Source organism: Gopherus evgoodei, chromosome 9, assembly GCF_007399415.2.
Source record: "Gopherus evgoodei ecotype Sinaloan lineage chromosome 9, rGopEvg1_v1.p, whole genome shotgun sequence".
Classification (NCBI taxonomy): Eukaryota; Metazoa; Chordata; order Testudines; family Testudinidae; genus Gopherus; species Gopherus evgoodei.
The window spans coordinates 38,403,299-38,422,025 of record NC_044330.1 but is presented as its reverse complement, the minus strand read 5'-3'; the positions used below and the strand labels follow the sequence as shown (position 1 = coordinate 38,422,025).

At 42.2% G+C, this 18,727-nt stretch overlaps 1 protein-coding gene across 10 annotated transcripts in view; it reads left to right on the top strand.

The window, feature by feature from the left end:
• The first annotated feature begins 481 nt into the window (after positions 1 to 481).
• The window catches only part of ACSL3 (acyl-CoA synthetase long chain family member 3), a 117,985-nt gene continuing 99,739 nt past the window's right edge, over positions 482 to 18,727 (top strand). For 5 of the 10 annotated variants that reach the window (XR_004001965.1, XR_004001964.1, XM_030575138.1 and 2 more), the window contains exons 1-2: positions 552 to 706; positions 15,861 to 15,978. The gene's annotated coding sequence lies outside the window, so the exon portion shown is untranslated. Of the gene's footprint in view, positions 707 to 7,005; positions 7,081 to 15,860; positions 15,979 to 18,727 lie in introns of all 10 variants that reach the window. The other 5 variants (XM_030575129.1, XM_030575130.1, XM_030575131.1 and 2 more) reach the window with 5 other exon arrangements.

The window sequence follows — 18,727 nt, the reverse complement described above, 5'->3', positions numbered from 1 at the left end:
TAACCAGATAACTAGGCTTAAACTCTGTACTGTTCACTTTTTTTTAAAAAAACATCTTAATAAAATTTTTAAATGTGGAAATAAATAATGTTTATATTGCAGTATTAAATGAGGGAGGCTGACTGCAAGGCAATAGTTGTTTATGTAATTATTTACACAATGTGCAGTAACATATTTGCCTAATACATGACACAGTTAACATCATTTGCATAATAAATTACTGCATGGTGACTGTTACTTGTAGCACGTTGTCAGTGAAAATCAGTTACTCGCACTCCCAGCCCCCCCATCATCCTAGTTCCTCGTTCCAGCCCCCCCCCCCGACTCTGGAGCGCTGCCCTGCGCACTACAGCGCCTGACCCCGGCAGCGAACGCCCTGTAGTAACCCCTGTGCAGCTCGCGCGCTCCCCTCCTCTGCGTGGCAGCCGTTTACAACGTTACAGAGCCGGCCCCTCGCGCGCCACCCCGCTCCGGCCAATCACTGAGCGCCGCTCATGAATGTGGAATGAGGATGCTCCGCAACTGCGTTGGCTGGTGCGAGGTGCGTGCGGTGAGGGGGAGCTAAGCGGAGTCTGGACAGGCTCCGCGGTGCCGGTACGCGGGGCTGCGGGGGGTGGGTAGCGAAGGCAGCCGGCTGCCATTGTGGGCACAGACCCTAGGCTGGACCCCTGCGTCGCGGCCTGGACACCGGATCCGGCAAGGCGCGGTGAGAGCGGCCGGGAGCTGCTGTTTTGCTTGGGTGCATTTGCGCTAGCGGGGGGCAGGGGTGAGTTGGTGGGAGGGGGCGACGATGCTGGGGGTGGGTGTGTGCGTGGGGGCTCCAGGAGGTGGGGGGGGGACAGGGGTGAGTTGGTTGGAGGGGACTTGTTTTGGGGGGGCAGCGATGCTGGGTGTGTGTGTGTGTATGTGTGTGTGGGGGCTCCAGCTCGGGTGGAGACGGGTGAATTGGGGAGGTGACGATGCTGAGTGTAAGTGTGTGCGTGGGGGCTCCAGGCGGGGGGGCAGGGTGAGTTGGTGGGAGGGGACTTATTGTGGGGGGTGACAATGCTGGGTGTGGGTGTATGCGTGAGGGCTCCAGGTGGTGTGTGTGGGGGAGACAGGGATGAGTTGGTGGGAGGGGCGTTGTGGCTACAGTGCTGGGGGGGGGGTGCTCCAGGAGCTGGAGAGTTAGATTTGGGGTGTGTGTGTGGTTGGGGGGTACTGGGGCTGGGATTGGCAGGTGTGGTAGAGCTCCAGGGAGAGGAGAGTGAGGATGGTGGGTGCGAAGGGGGCTGCACAGGGGTGTTTGGCGGATGTGGGAGATCAGTGGGGTGGGGAGTTGAGTGAGGTTGGTGCAGGTGAGGAGGGTGGATTGGGGGCTGGTTGAGGGTTTAGGTTAGCTGGGGCTCAAAGAAGTGGGGAATGAGGTTGGTAGGTGTAGGAAAGGGTTGGTGGGTGGCTGTGGGAGGGCTCGAGGGGGAGGGGAGTGAGGATGGGCTGGGAGGAGAAGTATGTGTGGCCCATGTGTGGGTAAGGTGTGGGGTTGATGGCGGGAAAGAGAAATGGCTGGATGGGGATGTTGAGGATGGTTGAATGTGGGAAGTTGTTAAAATTGGGCTACAGCTTCAGTGAAGGGCAAGCAAATAGGAATTTGGGAATGAGTTAGGGAGCTGGGATCATAATAATAAATAATAATAATTGGAGATATACCTGTCTCCTAGAACTGGAAGGGACCTCAAAAATTGAGTCCAGCCCCCTGCCTTCACTAGCAGGACCAAGGACTGATTTTTTTTGCCCCAGATCCCTAAGTGGCCCCCTCAAGGATGGAACTCAAAGCCTGAGTTTAGCAGGCTAATGCTCAAACCACTGAGTTATTCATCCCTGAGTTATCCCTCATGAATGGCTTCCTTTTGCCTTAGGATCTGCTTGCTGTAAGTTCCAAAGTATCCCTTCAGTTTCCTTCCCTGATCCTCCAGTGCAAAATAACAGTCTTAGGAAATTAAGCTACAGACACTGCTTCCCACATGGAATTGGTCTAATGACATGTGTGACTCTTTAAAGGGACAATAACTTAGGCCTTGTTTACACCTAAAAATTGGATTGACAGCTGCAGCACTCAGGGCTGTGAAAAACTTTGTGCCCTGTGCAACATAGTTAAATTGACCTAACCACAGCTGTAGATGCAGCTAGGTCAACAGGGGAATTCTTCTGTTGACCTAGTTACTGCCTTTTAGAGAGATGGACATGGACAAAAATACTCCTCCTCTTGATGTAGGAAGTATCTGTGCTACAGCGGCACAGGTGCAGTGCTATAGTGTAGAAATATCCTTAGCCTCAGAGTAAGTCTCAATCCCAGCTACAGGAGGTCTCCCAACAGGTCAAACCTAGTGGCGCTGAAATGGTGTTGCAAGAGTGAGACTTGGACTGTGTCTGCACTTGCAGAGTTTTTCCGCTGGCAATTTCACCGGTGATAAGGAATCGGTAAAAGAAATGCACTGGTTTGTGTTCTCACTTTTTTTGTCTGATTTTGTAAGCAACTGGTTTTTAAGTGAGGTGAAACTTGTGGGTACACAAGACAAATCAGACTCCTGAAATGGATACAGTAGTCGGGAAAGGTTGAGAGCCACTGGTGAAGACTAAGGGCATGTCTACACTTGAAAAAACCGAGGGAGTGTCTACACTTGCCAGTGACTTTTTGCGGTGAAACTCAGAAGTTTCATCACAAACAGAAAACTACCTACCTACACTGGTATTGAAAAATTGCTTACTTTCTCATTTTTACCATATAATAAATAAATTAGAATATAAATATTATACTTATTTTGATATATAGTATATAGAGCAGTATAAACAAGCCCTTGTCTGTATGAAATTTTCATTTGTACTGATTTCGCTAGTACTTTTTATGTAGCCTGTTGTAAAACTAGGCAAATATCTAGATGAGTTGATGTACCTCCTGGAAGACTTCTGTGTACCCCCAGGGGTATATGTATCTGTGGTTGAGAACTACTGATCTACACTACCAGTTTCTGTAGGTATATCTGCTTCACTCAGGGATGTGGAAATCCACACCCCCTGAGCAATGCAGTTATACTGACCTAACCCCCAGTGTAGACAGCACTATGTTAGTGGGAGGGCTTCTCCTGTTGACATAGCTATTGCTTTTCAGGGAGGTGGAGTACTTATGAGCTCTCCTCTCAGGCCTGGTCTACACTAGGGGGCGGAGTCAATGTAAGATACGCAACCTCAGCTACATGAATAGCGTAGCTGAAGTCGAAGTATCTTATTTTGACTTATGTCCTGTCCTCATGGCGCAGGATCGACGGCTGCGGCTCCCTCTGTCGACTCTGCTACCGCCGCTCGCCCTGGTGGAGTTCCGGAGTCGACAAATGAGACATGATATATCGATCCCTGATAAACTGATCGCTATCCGGCGAGTAGTGTAGACATACCCTCAGTGTAGGTAGTGTTTTCTTGAGGTGCTACAGCAGCGCAGCTGCACCGTAAGTGTAGACAATCCCTGAGAATTTTTTTTTAAAACTTCTAATTACACACAGAAGCCTTGAAGTAGAAGTAGTGAGAAGGGATGGGGATGCTCAATCATGTCTATTGTGGTGCTCTAGTTGTTCTTTTGAAACCTGTATTTGAGGTGAGTAGACTTTTTTTTTTTGTCTAGGCTGAGAGGATTTCAGGGGTGATTTTACTGGTGCTGTGTCTCCCTACACAGTGGGAGTGGTAAATATAATGTAGCTTATTTCAAGGAAAGCGTTTGGTGTTAATGACACATAAAAAGACAGACATGAAGCAGAAGGTTTTCTTCTGTCCTGAATATGCCCTGTCAGATGGTACATCTTGTTTTTTTCTGTTTTTGCAGGGTAGGAGAAGGAGAGCAATTGACTGGAGAAGAGAGATTCAGGGACTTGAAAGAGACAGGCCCCTAATTTGGTCCAGCATTTAGATTGTATTTAAAACAACAATGATGAAAACAAAACAAACTCAAAACACCTAACTATATGATTTCGCATTCCAGTGTAACTTTTTAACAAATAAATATTCCCAACCAGTGGCTAATGTAAACATTGCAGCATTGTACTAGTGCATGAGAACAAGGAAGTGAAACTCATTTGGCAGTGTCTAAAAAGAGAAACCAGATAGTCTATTTACATTGTCCAAATTGAAAAAATATAGAAAACAAAAAGTTTAAGTAAGTTATATGTGTAAAATTTTCAATTTTGCTAGTTCTTTACCTTTAGGTAAGGGAAAGGAAATTTGTAGATATTCTCCAGTCTTGTTGTGCCTTTCTAAGTACAAGTACAACTATGTGACACCCATAAAATGTACTAAAAATGATTTTTCATCAGCACTTTAAAATTGCATATTACTGTATTTCTAGTGGTCATCTGTTACTTAATTCAACACTAATTAAATTCTGTGAGGTAGCTCTTTTATAAAATTGAAAAATGTATAGATGATGGGGAATATACCAGATTGAAATAGCTAAAATACGGTTTCAGATAATTCCATAAAGGTGGTGCTACACTTCCAGACTTAGAAAATGGAGCTTTTGGTTTGCTTTTAACATTTTGATTTATTGGTCTGAACTTTTTTCACTCTTCGATCATGCACTGAGAGGCTTCGGTGAGAGTCAAAAGGGGCTTTGCATGAGCACGGGGTTCACTCACACAGTTATTAGTATAGGACTGGGGCCTTAAAATCAGTCTCTGCAGTTGCAGACAACACTACAAAAATCTGAAAGTTGTGACAAAGTTTGAGTTTCTGCATGCTCTGACATCTTCTTTAACTTGATGGGCATGGTAGCTGTGGAAACTATAGATCTGTTTTAGTTTAATATAGGCTTTCCCCTCAATTAGTTTTTTTAATTGGCAGTGTTACATCCTCATTAAAGAGTGTTAGGTTCTAGAATGTGTGTTCTGGCCATGGTGCATAGACCCCTAAAACAGTATGGTAGCTGATAATCTAAACATCGGTTTAAAACTTTTTGGATGGTGGTTTTCACTGGAGCTGCATGCACACCCTGCATTTATCCTCGCATCCAGTACCTGGGCGTTTAGAAGGAGCTACAGCACCAACTGCTACGTAATTCCTTCTTATTGCTTCTGGCGATGTAAGCAAGTACTCACTATTGTCTGTTGCTGCTCCTGTAGGTCCCTCTTCTTGGGAGGGGGTGGGTGGGTAGTAAACTGCTCTTTTGTTTTCCAGTTCATTTTAGGGTAATTAGTGCAGTTGAGATGCTTGGCCCAGATGGTTACTTTTTTGGTAACTTCACTGAGCCTTGGTTGTTCTGCCATGATTTTGTGCCTGTAGGAATGATTGAAGTTAAGCTCCAGGGCCTCAAGTCTTGCCACTTATGTGAAGGTACTATATACACCTCTACCCTGATATAACGTGGTTGTGGGGAGCCAAAAATTCCTACCACGTTATAGGTGAAATGCTGTTATATCAGGGTAGGAGTGGCAGGGCTGCAGAGGTGATTTAAAGAGCCTGGGGCTCCTGCTGCGGGGAGCCCCAGGCCCTTTAAATCACAGGCAGAGCTCCATTGCTGCAGCCTCAGGGTAGTGGTGATAGGGCTCCAGTGGTGATTTAAAGGGCCCGGGGCTCCCTGCAGCAGCCAGAGCCCCAGGCCCTTTAAATCGCCGGTGAGCCCTGCTGCTACCATGCTATATGTGAACCCGTGTTATATTGGGTCATGTTATAGCAGGGTAAAGGTGTACTTAATGGATCAGTGTATGAGTGCTTGCTATGACTTAGAGGGGTAATACTTAGGATCTGTTTTAGCCTCACAGAGAGCCATAGAATGCCAACTTGAGCTTAATCTTAATGACTCCATTACTAGACTGTGCTATTCACCCTATTACTTCTGGCTGTATTTGGCTCCATCACACATGCTGAAGCTCAAGAGCTCTGAAAAATGTCTAGAGTCACAATCAATGACATGGATCTGCATCCGTCCTGGTTGGTTGGTTAAAAGCAAGCAAAACCACAACTGTGCAAGTCAGTGCCTCCTTCAAAGATGCATACATACCAAATTCCTTGAAAAATACAAGGTCTCTTAGGGCTTGGCTACACTGGAGAGTTGCAGCGCTGGTGGTGGGTTTACAGCTCTGCAGCTTACTCACCGTCCACACTTGCAAGGCACATACAGCGCTGTATCTCCCTGGCTGCAGCACTGGCTGTACTCCTGCTCTGCCTGGGGTATAACGATTGCAGTGCTGGTGATACAGCGCTGCTCCGCCAGTGTGGCCACCAAAAGCGCTGTAATTGGCCTCCGGAGGTATTCGGAGGTATCAGAATGCCTGTTCAGCCACTCCCAACAGCGCTGCAAATGTGGCCACACTGCAGCGCTGGTAGCTGTCAGTGTGGCCACACTGCAGCGCTTTCCCTACACAGCTGTACGAAGACAGCTGTAACTCCCAGTGCTGTACAGCTGCAAGTGTAGTCACAGAGTTAGAGAGACTTGGCAACTTTGAACCTGAAATTGTTGGGGTTTGAAAAATCTCACTGACTTTTCAACATTGCCCAGTTCAAGCAATTGAGAAAGGGAAAGCCACTGTCTCAACAAATATATTTTGAAACTAGCCTTCAGTCCACCTTCCAAAAGTGCTGACCATTTTTACCTAATGCTCTAAAAAAGGATTAAAGTACTTTTATACAGATCCTGTTCCTGGTTTTTGTACTGAATCTGCAGCCCACAGTAGGTCAAGTTAGGCTGATTTCCGTTGCTTAGTCCTATAGAAGGAAGAGACAAAGTGCAAGATATGTAGGGGACGAAGTCATGCTCCTCAGCTATCCTCCATATGAACATAGTTAATTACCAAGCTGTAATAGTTCAGTAAAATATCTTGTTGTGGAACAAACTGACTCCTTTGCATGAAGAGGCACAGAAGGCCATCACAATGAATTGATGAATTCTGAATTTACAATTTATACAGCTTCAAACAGCGTCTAGAAAATGATTGTAGTTAATTGCTGCTTGTTTCACTTAAATTTAACCATGTTTTTGTGTAGTTGTATTGCAGTAGTGCCTAGAGACCACAACTGAGATCAGTGCATTGTTGGGCTAAGCACTACCAAAAAAAAAAGGTAAGACAGTCCCTGTCCCAAAGAGCTTACCATCTAAATAGACATGGTAGACAACAAATATGGAGGGGCAAAGGTGTGGGCAGTCCTTGGTGTGGTGCTGCAGGTGTCAGGGTGGATTTGATTTAAATCAAATGGATTTAAATCATGATTTAGGTCACTAGTCAAGAAGACTCAATTTAATCATGGATTTCTATAAAAAGTGCATTCTTGTTGGTAGTTATAACCTTAATACATATTCTCCACAACTCAGAGATAGATATAGGTTTAATTTTTAGAGGGTACACACTATGCATTTTTTAAATGATTTATTTTGAAAACTTTTCAGATTAGTTTTTCAGCTATATCAGAAAATGAATGACTGGTTATTTCATTTACCAATGGTAATTGAAGCAGATATTTATGAAATCACTGGGAGGTGAACTATCTCCAATTCAACAGGTTAATCATTAATATTTGGAGGATTTTCTTGCCATGCTGTATTAGGAGGAGAACATCACCAGACAGACATTTAAATTGTTTTATTTAACTAAAACAACAATGTTAGTATTCTGGATTTTTTTCTTCAACAGCAAACATATAATATTTTAACAAAACAAGTATATGAATTTTTGAATTTAGTTAAACATTCAAGTTTTTTGAAAATCAGGTTTGTTTTTGTTAAAATTCTTTTTAACTAAAATAGTTAAATGAAATTTAAAAAAAAAACAAAACAAAACAAAAATTAATTCGACATGTCAGCCAGGTCAATATGAGAAACTTAAAATATTGGCTTCTGCAGCTAACTCAGTGTCTTCACCTTCATTTTCATACCTCCACCTTTCATAATCTGGAAAAGAAAAACAAGATTTCCTGCTTTTTCAGGTCCCAAACGATTTCTCAATTTGGAATGAATTAGTCCCAAGGAAGAAAATATTCTTTCGACACTGCCAGAGGAAGCTACTTCTGTTAAAAGTGAGATTATCACTTCAACAGTCTCTGAATCCAAGTGCTTAATTGACTTCCACCAGTTCACTGGTGTGACTTTCTTTAAAACGTCATTAGAAAACATATTTCTTGAATGGTTCACTCTTAGCTCTGAAGTTTATTATAGTTGGCATTATGGAGGGATGGTTGCTGGCTGTCCATGTCATAGCCGACTCCTCTTCTTCAGCAGTTAAGGTTTGACCCTGGTACTGAGTATTGAGAAATCATTGCAAGAAAATGAGCTGGCAATAGTGCTTGTCTCATTCATTTGTTTTAATGCTTGTAATTTAACTCTGTCATTGCATAGTTCTCTTTTTAAGATCTCACTCCGTTCCTTCCAAATTTCAACAGGATCAGGAATCAAACAGCTATTTCCCTGCATTTTGTTCAAGGCTGCAGAAATAGGCTTCAGGGTACTCGACGTGTTCAACATTTCTCTTACGCCTAGCGTTGAGAACCATGGCTGTGACAGTGCCATCTATTTTTTCACGATTTTGTTCATGAACTGTCATCAGATTAGGCTAGTTCTTGATATAGTGTTCAAAACAGTCCGCTGCTGAGTTCTATCACACGTCTTGTGGAAGAGTTAGCTTGGTTCTTCCCCATTTTTTGGAGAACTGCTGCGAAGTGGTTGTTACAGAAGTATTTTGCAATTTCAGCAACATTAGCTTTTATTTCTGGAATGAGCACTGCACCCATATGTTATTAGCTTGGGACTCTCTTCTAAATAACATCTTCTCATCTTGGATATATTTGCAGCATCGTCTGTGACCAAGCTGCATACTAGACATTTGATTTTTTTTTTCAGTTTGTTATAGCTTTTACTGCTACTTCTTGTAAGTATTCTGCTGTGTGTGCATTTCCTGATATATAAATTGTTTCTGTAAGGAAGACATTCCCTTCTTCTTTTGTACACAAGCATATACAACAGGATCATTGTGGACATTGCTCCACCCATCAGGACTCAGGTTAACAATTTTTCCCTCTAGAGTCTAGACCTTTTGCACACTGCTCAATTTCTCTTTCATACACTTTATCCAGCAATTTGCTTGCGACATCTGCTCTGTTGGGTGGACTATATCCTGGTCTTATTGACTGAACCATGTTAATGAAGTGTGGGTTCTCAGTCATATGGAAAGGAGAGTTTGTTGCATAAACAACCCGGGCAGTTTTTTCATCAATTACCTCTTTTTGTAATCTGCTGATTCTTATCACAAATTTATCTATGGTTGTTTCTGGATGATGGAGATTTTTTTTTTCTTTTTGCTACAGGTGATATACTGTGGCTATGTGGTATAGGTGATGTGGCAGAAACATTATCACTGGCAGATAACTCTGAAACTATAGAAAATGATGGTGATCTTGAAGGTTGATAGTCTTCAGAATCCTGTATGTTGAGGATGGATTCTCCTAAACAAAATAAGTCAAAGCAGTTACCATATATACTCATTCATTAGCCCGTTCATTTTAAGCCGACCCCCCAAGATGATTAAGTAAAAATAGCAAAAACTGTATGACCTTTTAATAAGCCGACCCTATATTTCAGGGATTGGCAGACTTTGGCTCTTGGCCCGTTAAGGTAAACCGCTAGTGGGCCTGGACGTTTTGTTTACCTGGAGTGTCTGCAGGCATGGAGTCCCTCAGCTCCCAGTGCAAACTGCAGACACTGGGAACTGAGGGGCTCCATGCCTGCAGACGCTCCAGGTAAACAAAACGACAATGTATTAGATATTCAATTCAATGATTCTATAGAGTTTAAAATTGTCAGATTTTGGTGGAGACCCGTTTATAAGCCGACCCCCGCTCTTTGATGCATCACATTTTTACCAAAAATATTCTGCTTATGAATGAGTATAGTATTTAATTATTATTACCATACCGCTCATTTAGTATTACTCATTGCATTCACTGACAGTCAGTACTACTTTAAAGGTGAAATTGTAAAAGGAAGATCTGCCTATTTCAGCTATTTATTTTTCATTACAACTGCATCTAAAATGATGATAACAACTATTTTTTTTTGCTCAAACTTGAGAATTGAAGAATAGTCCAGAAGGAAGACAGGCAGTCCTTAAGAAAGAGGTATGAAATAAAAAAAAGTTTACCAACCTGAAGATCCTGCACGTTGATCATCTTCAGTGCAGCTTCCTCCTGAGAAGGAACACTTCTCATGATGTTTCATTCGGGCAACCAGGCCTTGCATTTCTTTGTTGCACTCTTTGCACACATGCCTGTCTTACCCACAGGTAGAGGAACTTCATTAAAATATTCCCAAACTGGGTCTCTCTTATGACCTGCTGCCATTATAGGTTTCCCCTTCTAGTGAGAGAATGGTACGATAGATCTCAAATCAATGAAGGCTACACTCAGAAAGACCTCAAGACTTCTGGAATATACTGCTCAAATAGTTTCACTTTTGTTTTTACTGCCTGTCCCTCCCTTCTCACATTTTTGTCCGGACCTCTTCTCCTTGTCAAGATCTATTCTACCCCCAACAATCTTCTGTTCATTGAACTTTTTGAAACTTTGCACTTCTAGAGAGAGGTAAGGGATTGACTCTGTGCACACAAATTTGAAGAGGGACAATAGGGTTGAGGTCTGTTATTTCTCACATCTATTTATTTATTTATTTATTTAATTTTATTTGTGTTAAAACATTTTTGCTGTTAACAAGCACGTTATCTCTGGAGACACAAATCCACAGCTTGAGAACTGCAAAACTAAGCATCTCTGATGGTATCTTCTAGACTGAACACTTCCCATTGGGTAGATAGAAATATTAACCTAAATAATCTATACAGAAGCCCCTGGAGCCCCATAAGATTGGGTCCATAATCCGTGAACTATTGGGACTCTTTTACAAAACTTTTCTTAAGCATTAAATGAATATATTCTCTCATACTATAGAATTAGAATTTATAATCCCTATTCCATGATGAGATATCTTTGAGCTGTAATGCATCTTAATTAAAACTATCTTTAGATAGGTTTTTTCCTCAAAAAGCATTTTATCAAAATAATCTGATTTAAATAAAAAAAAATACGATTTTTATCCACCCTGACAGGTGTGCACCATTTTAATTTCCCATAATTGGCAGCAATATGTTCAATTTAATAATATGGGCAAGGAGAAGTCAATACACATTAACAAAATAGCATATTCCCTTTTTAATAAGGCTTCAGGACAGGAAGAATTACAGTAGATGGTTCATAAGGTCCCCACATCAGGACCCAAACGTAACATCTGTAACACCAAATCTCTGAGGCCTTATATTGACCTAATTATGTGAGTGTACACACTACAGCCTTGCTCCTGCCAATGTAAGTGCCCTACTACACTGACATAATAATTTCCCCTCCACAAGAGGTATGGGACTTATGCCTGTGTAGTTAGGGCAATGCAGGGTAGACACTGCATTACTTACATCTATTGGCTGTCATTCTTATCAAACAGGAGCCGTGAAATTGACAAAAAAGCTGGCTCCCACCCAGGCTACTACCTGGTCTCCGCTCCAAGCTGGGCTGCCATGCAGGCTCCCGTCTCAGGCTCCCTCCTCCCAGTTGGGCTGCCGCCTGTGCTCTCGGTTCCCTGCTCCTCGCTGGGAGCATTGCAGCTGACTAGGCTCTGGGTGTGGAATTCGCTGCCAGGAGCCCGGCTGCCCCTCTACCCCTGGCTCTTGGCTCCCTGCTCCCCCCCCGGGAGCACAGCTGTGCCTGGCTGGGAGCTCCATTCCCAGAGTCTGGTTGGCTGCCCCGTTCTCAGCGGGGAGCAAAGTGTGTGGGGGGGCAAGTCAGGCTTCCGGTGGGGAGCTGCACGCGGAGCTGAAATTCCTGGCTCTCAACACCGCACACTGCCCCTCTTAAATCGATGGAAGTGCTCCTGGTGAGGACATGCAACACTGACAGAAAAAGGGCAGTGTGGACACGAACCTCTGTAGTAAGTTGATCTAACATAGGTCCACTTAAGTTTATAGTGTAGACATACCTCAAGGGTAAGTACACAGGGATAAAAAATCCACGACTGATCCTCTGAGAATTGAGGGTCCCAGAGCACAGGCTCCAGCCTGAGCCCAAATGGTCTATACAGCAATTTTTAGCCCCACAGCGCAAGTCCCATGAGCCCAAGTCAGCTGACTTAGGTCAGCTGCAGCTGTGCTGTTGATCGTTTATCCTTGTGTAGACATACTCTGATTACGCTTGTCTAAAGATGGAGAGAATACATTGCAGCTTGCATGTCCTTTCCTTCCCTCTTCCTGTTTATGTAACCCAGCCCTAGTTTGGGGCAGGGCCTCCTTGATTACACCCCAGGCTCTACTTAGCTGTAGGCTCCACTTTGTTCCTTAAAGGAGTAATGCATATCTTCAGAAGGGGAAATAGATGAGGAGCAGCCAAGTGATTTGCTCATGAAAACACAACAGGTTAGCATCAGAGCTGGATATAGGACCCATTTCTCTTGACTCCTGGATCAGTGCCCAATCCATTAGACCACACTGCCTCGCTTGGTATTCTGAGGGAGAAAATATTTGGAAAATTGAATTGAGCTATGTGTGTTGCAGAGAGAAGCTTTGTTTTGAAGGTAGTGATATCTTGTGATCAGTCTGTGTTCTGGAAGTGAGTTCCATGTTTGTGGGCCTGCTACCTTGAAAGTTCTGTCTTCAGCCCTTACTAGCTTCTCTCTTGTGAGTTAATGTTTCATTCTAGTACAGTGGTTCTCAAACTATTTTACTGGTGACCCCTTCCACATAGCAAATCTCTGAGTGCGGCCCCACCTAATAAATTAAAAGCACTTGTTTATATATTTAACACCATTATAAATGATGGCAGCAAAGTGGGGTTTGGGGTAGAGGCTAACAGCTTGCACCCCCTGCCTTGTAATAACCTCGTGAACCCCTGAAGGGTCCTGACCCCCAGTTTGAGAACTGTTCTAGTAAGTGCAACTGCGGAAGGCAATCATGTTCATGGAAATTGAGGTTGTCTGTTAAAGCTTGGGTCCTTATCATGGAAGACTTTTAAGAGCAGAGCTGGAACACTGAATATGTGCTGTTCAACAAGGAACCATTAAATGACAGGGGGTGGAACATTAGTCTGATATGATTTCAGATTCCTTGCTAAGTAGGTGGCTGCTTTCTTTGGTATTGGCTAGAGCCTTTTTAAGCTGAGTAATTTAAACACAACATACCTAAGGATGCAATAGTCAAGTTGAGGTAACAAACAGAGCTGGGTGGGAAATGGTTTTTCCATCATGCAAAAATGTTTGACATTTCAAAATTTTCCTGTTCTGAATTGGGATGAAGGTTTCACTTTTTGACATTTTTGTTATGAAAAACCACAGAGAGGCTTCCCCACCTCATTTCCCTTCTATGGAATAACATCCCAATGGTGATTAGGGCAATCAAGTGGGATGTGGGAGACCCAGGGTCAAGTCCTTGCTCTGACTGATTCAGAGGGATTTGAATCTGGGTTTCCCATATCCATGTAAGTGCCCTAACCACTGGGCTATTGGCTATTCTGGAGGCCAGGGTGGGGGTTGCACGACTCTTTTTTTTTATCAGAAATTCGATCCTGGACGTAAGAAAACTTATTGACTGAAGTTTTTTCAAAACTGATCAGTTCCTGTGAAAAGCTTTGGTTTTGGTGAATCTGCATTTTTGACAAAATGATTTGTCAAAAAATTCACAGCCAGCTTTCATTATAGATCACCATGGTCAGATCGGAGTGTGACAGGATGGAGCAGCATACTAATAAGGAGTAGAAGAGACCTATTTTTGTTTTGCATCCATAGCTATTGTGGATCCAACAATACTGAGGACTCTAAGAGAGCTATGGACAGACTTGAAGTAGATATTTTATTTACAACCTTACATATTGGTCCTGAAGGAAGTTAGATTGGGGTTTTCTTTCTTACGAAAGCCTTCTAAAAATTAAACAATATTACATGTTGAACATTATATTTAACATTCTAGCTTAATAGAGTCATAGATTTTTTTTTAAAGTCCAAATGAGGCATTATGATGATCTAATCTCCTGCTTATTGCAGGCCAAAGAACCATGTCCAATGTTTGCATCTGGCCCATAACTTCTGTTTGAACAATAGCATATCTTTTAAGAAGATTTCCAGTCTTGATTTAAAGATGTCAAGGGAAAGAGTATTCACAGCATCAGCGGTTAATTATTCTCACTGTTAAACATGTGTGCCATATTTCTAATCTGAATTTGTCTACTTCAGTTTCCAAATGTTGGATCTCATTGTACTTTTTTAAACATTAACTATATCTCGTAAAATAAATAGGAAGTGTTAGCACAGCCAAAACAATGCATCTTTAAGAACCTTACATTTTGTTTCCTGACTTTAATGTTTTACTCTTAATGTTATGTTAACAGACACTTTGTTCTAAGGTGAATATTTTTACTTTATAGAAGAACTGGGTTCCTTCATTCTGCAAGAAACCTCACCTTCCTGTTATCTTGTTAGTGAACAACATTGTATTCCATTTATATTATCTTTTAAAAATAGTTGGACACTTCTCATTCTTTCCTTCTCCCACCACCAGCAGTTATAGACAATAAGCATTATCTTCTTTGATTGGCCCTTTCCAGACATGCATGTGTGGTCTACAAAGGGGTAGTGGGGACAATTTTTGTTTTTAAATTTCTTTTTCATGAAGTATAAGAAGGTCTAAAACTATTTTAAAAGGTTTGTTCCTGTTACCCCCCTTGCCTCCTCCTTTGGTCATCTATAGAATTCCAGAGCAGACGAGGACTATTTTAACATTACCATGTAAACTGCCTTTCTGTGGAAGAGCCCTCCAGACTAGAATCTGAGCTGCTGCTCCTTTTTGCACTGTTTCAGAATAAAGAATGAGCACAGTCGCTAGGGCTTAGTGTATTGGGGCAGTTGAAACTGGTTAATGTGACAGTCTTGAGGGGACCTTCCAGAGAGTCCAGCTTGGGAACTGGGGCCTTTTGGACCAGCCTGATGGAAATGCTGACACTGCCAGTGCTGAGAACAGGGTTGAGAATGTGGTTGTAGATCTACAATTATGCTAGAGAAGTCCCCAGCCTTGCCTCAGGAGCTCGTGTGAAATTCCTAATTAATAGTTTAGTATGTGGAGTTTGAGATGTGTTATTTGCATGTATTCTACTTCTGGTGTGCGTGTGCGCCATGTGCTAGAGATTGGCCCTGAGTGTAGGGGGTTTTAAGTAACAATTATGATTCCACAGTTAAGTCTGTTAGAAAATATTCTGGCCTAAACCCTACTTGTAACACTTTACTATTCTCACAGTATATTAAGGTTATTATAAACAAAAACATATTTTGGCATGCAAATTCAAATGCTGTGCATCATTCCACAAATGCATTTTTTTAAGATTGAAGCAAATCAGCCAAGGAACTTCAGAGGTATAATGTATAAGGCTCTGAAAAATTACCAATTTTTCTATTTTCAGGGGGACAGTGACATCATTTTTGGTGTATTGTGATATAGCTAATTTATATATTGTTAGTGCTAAATGAGAGCTAGTATAGAGGACAGATTTGAAAAATATTTTTCTAAAAATAAGTTACTCAGACGTTAATTGTGGAGGACTGGTATTGGTTACTGTAGAGGTTAGTCTTCATAAATGACTGCAGTGTAATACAGATACTGATGTAAATTGGAGAAAACAGACTTTGTGAGCAGATTGTAATCTGTAGCACCAGATAACACAGATTATCACAAGCGCACAAGAATGTTGCATTTTCATGTGTCTGGATAAGACTCAGCTCCCCAGTCTTGCTAGGGTTATGACGCCACAAATTATTTCTGTTTACCTTTTAGGAGAAAAACTACCTGAATACTACTTCTCTAGTTCTTGTGAAGGGGTGAAAGTGTCCTCTTGGCTACCTGACTCAATGAGAAGGAAGAATTTTTCCATTCCACCCAGCCGGACCACTAGGTGGGTTGAGGAGTGCCTTGTGGCAATCTTCCATGTTTCTCATGAGAGAACTCCCAGCTCATGCCTTCGATTCTTTCAGATGAGATTTTCAACAAAATGGGGATGATAGTGCTATGGATGTCCTAATTCCTTTTGAAACTGGTTGTGAAATTCCTCCTCAGTTGGTCATTCATCTTGTCATTGTTATTCCTATATGGATCCTGGTGAGGCTGTTCTCTGCAAACCTTATGGAAAATATCCTTGATGTCTTATCTGAAGTACGTTAAAGCACTTTATCCATCCAGCTTGGTTTCTTTGCAGTTGCTGCTGCTCATTCTTATAGGGTTCTTAGGTAATGTATGATTAAGGCTACGTTTTAGTCACAGATATTTTTAGTAAAAGTCGTGGACGGGTCACAGGCTATAAACAAAAATTCATGGGCCCGTGACCTGTCCATGACTTTTACTAAAAATACCTACCCTGACTAAAACTTGGGCAGGGGGCCATGGGTGCTCTGCCAGAGGTGGGGTGGAATCTGGAGGTGCTGGGGGGGGTGGCCTGGGACCAGTGCTGATACTGGGGGAGGGGGAGTTGGGCTGTGGTGCGTGGCCCCGGACCCCTGGTGGTGCTGGGGGAGAGGGAGTTGGTGGGGCTGGCAAGGGCTTCCTACCTGGTTCTGTGTCCCTACAGCCCTTAGGTGGCTGAGGCAGGAGCCAGGGCAGGGGCTTCGCTGCTCTTGGCACAAGTGCTGGCTACCTCAGCTCCCATTGGCTAGGAACTGCAGCCAATGGGAGCTGTGAGGGTGGGTAGTGTGCAGTGCAGAGACCCCCCTCTGCCGTGTAGGAGCTGCTCAGGGGCTATGCCAGTGGGAGCTGGGGAGCCCCCTGCCCCGAAGTAAGTGACCCCCCTGCTCTCCTGCCCCTAGCCCTGAGCCCCCTCCCACACACCCAAACTGCTGCTTCTGGCAGCCTGAGACAGCACCAGCCGTTACGAAAGTCACAGAATCCGTGACCTCCGTGACAGACTTGCAGCCTTACGTATGATTATGCCAAAGCAAAAATTTTAAAATTAGTTGGTTTGTTTTTTTTTAAATATGCGCAATGAAAATACCTGAAACTTCTATTTCTTGCTGTGTTAACAAATGTTACAAAGTGGATGGCAAGATCTACAGATTTCCCAAACTCACTTGCACGCTTGGGAGTGCAAGATTTTGAAGTGGGTGAGTGGGCTATTTTTAAAAATACATAATTTAAAGAAGACAGTAATTAAATAGTTTTTATTCTTAAAAATGAGTCATAATTTGTCTAAAATAAGTAGAAATTCTCTTTAAATGCATTTAAAGAAAGTTTGTAATATTTAAATATGTGCACTGAAAAAAGAACAAACCCCTCAAAGCTGCACCCAAGATTTTAATAAGCTGTGTATCCATCCTTTCAGATCCTTCAGGACTAATATATGTTGCTGAATTTTTTTCAGTCTTCTAGTCTTTGCTTTTCAAGACTTAAGTAAATGTTTTGCTGATAAATTTTAAATCAATTTCTGTATTGACTCATTCCCTTCACCCACATTGTTTGTTTGTTTGTTCCCATCTCACTATCTTGACCATATGTTTTCAAATCTCCCTAAAGGACTGCTTCCTTTATCCTGGGGCTTCTAGAAAAAATGGGAGAGAGAGTTTGGAGAACTGATCAAATAATAAGTTGTATGACAGAAAAGTTCTTTAAACAATTGTTTTCCCCCTCTCAGTTCATGTGAAAGCAAAGTCTGCCACCCAGTGGAAATACTTGTAAGGAGACTCTTAGAATATGATGATGATAACAAAATCTCCATAATTCTTATCTTCATAGTTTTCAGAGAGGATGTATTCATTCTTTAGTTGTCTTTCCCTCTGCAGTGTGGCTCAAAGCCCTGGGGTGGCTTTCCCCCAGAACTCTTTCCTATTTTTTTTTTTTAAATTTTTTTTGGGGAAGGGAGTGTCTTCTAGTTGTAATTTGCTTCCATATGTTTCATTAATCACAATGATTCATAATCTCCTAATACTGTACACATCCATATTCTGATACTATATCATAAAGTACTTTCCTGCCACCTCACTTTATTTATGCAATAGTAGAGACTTTGTGCACTGTATTATTTGTGTTAGTATTTCAGTACCACAATGTACCTTGACCTTCTGTATGTCAAGGACATTGGGAGTTAGAATTCTGAGATATTACCAGAAAAAAAAGAAAAAAGAAATAACATACAGTGTAACCAATAATTTCTCAAATAGCGAGGTTCCCTCTGACTCAAAATGGTATTTCATGTTGACCATGAATCTGTTTTTCAGGATTTAAATTTGCATATCAAACTTAGCATCTCAATATTGATATACAACTTTAGCCCAAGTAATAAAACATGTTCCCCATGCCTTCAAGGTATAGATCATTAAACCTGTTAGAATTGTGTGACTTTCTTGAGTCTGTTATCCTGTTGAATTTTGTTTTACTTTTTTGTACTTTTCAGAGTTACCTGTAAATACTATTTTCTCTTTTGTTCAAAGTGTTTTAATAACTATTTTTAATAGGAAGTGTGGGGGGGCATGAATTAGTAAGGCTTGATAAACTCACTTACCTAATAACAGTGAATAATATGTTTTCCTTGTCTAAGAGGTAGTATGGCCTACTTTGGCGTAGGACTTGGGAGACCTGGGTTCTGTTCCTGGCTATGCCATTGCTGGGTGACCTTGGGCAGGTCACACCCCCTGTCTGTAAAATGGGGATAATGGTAC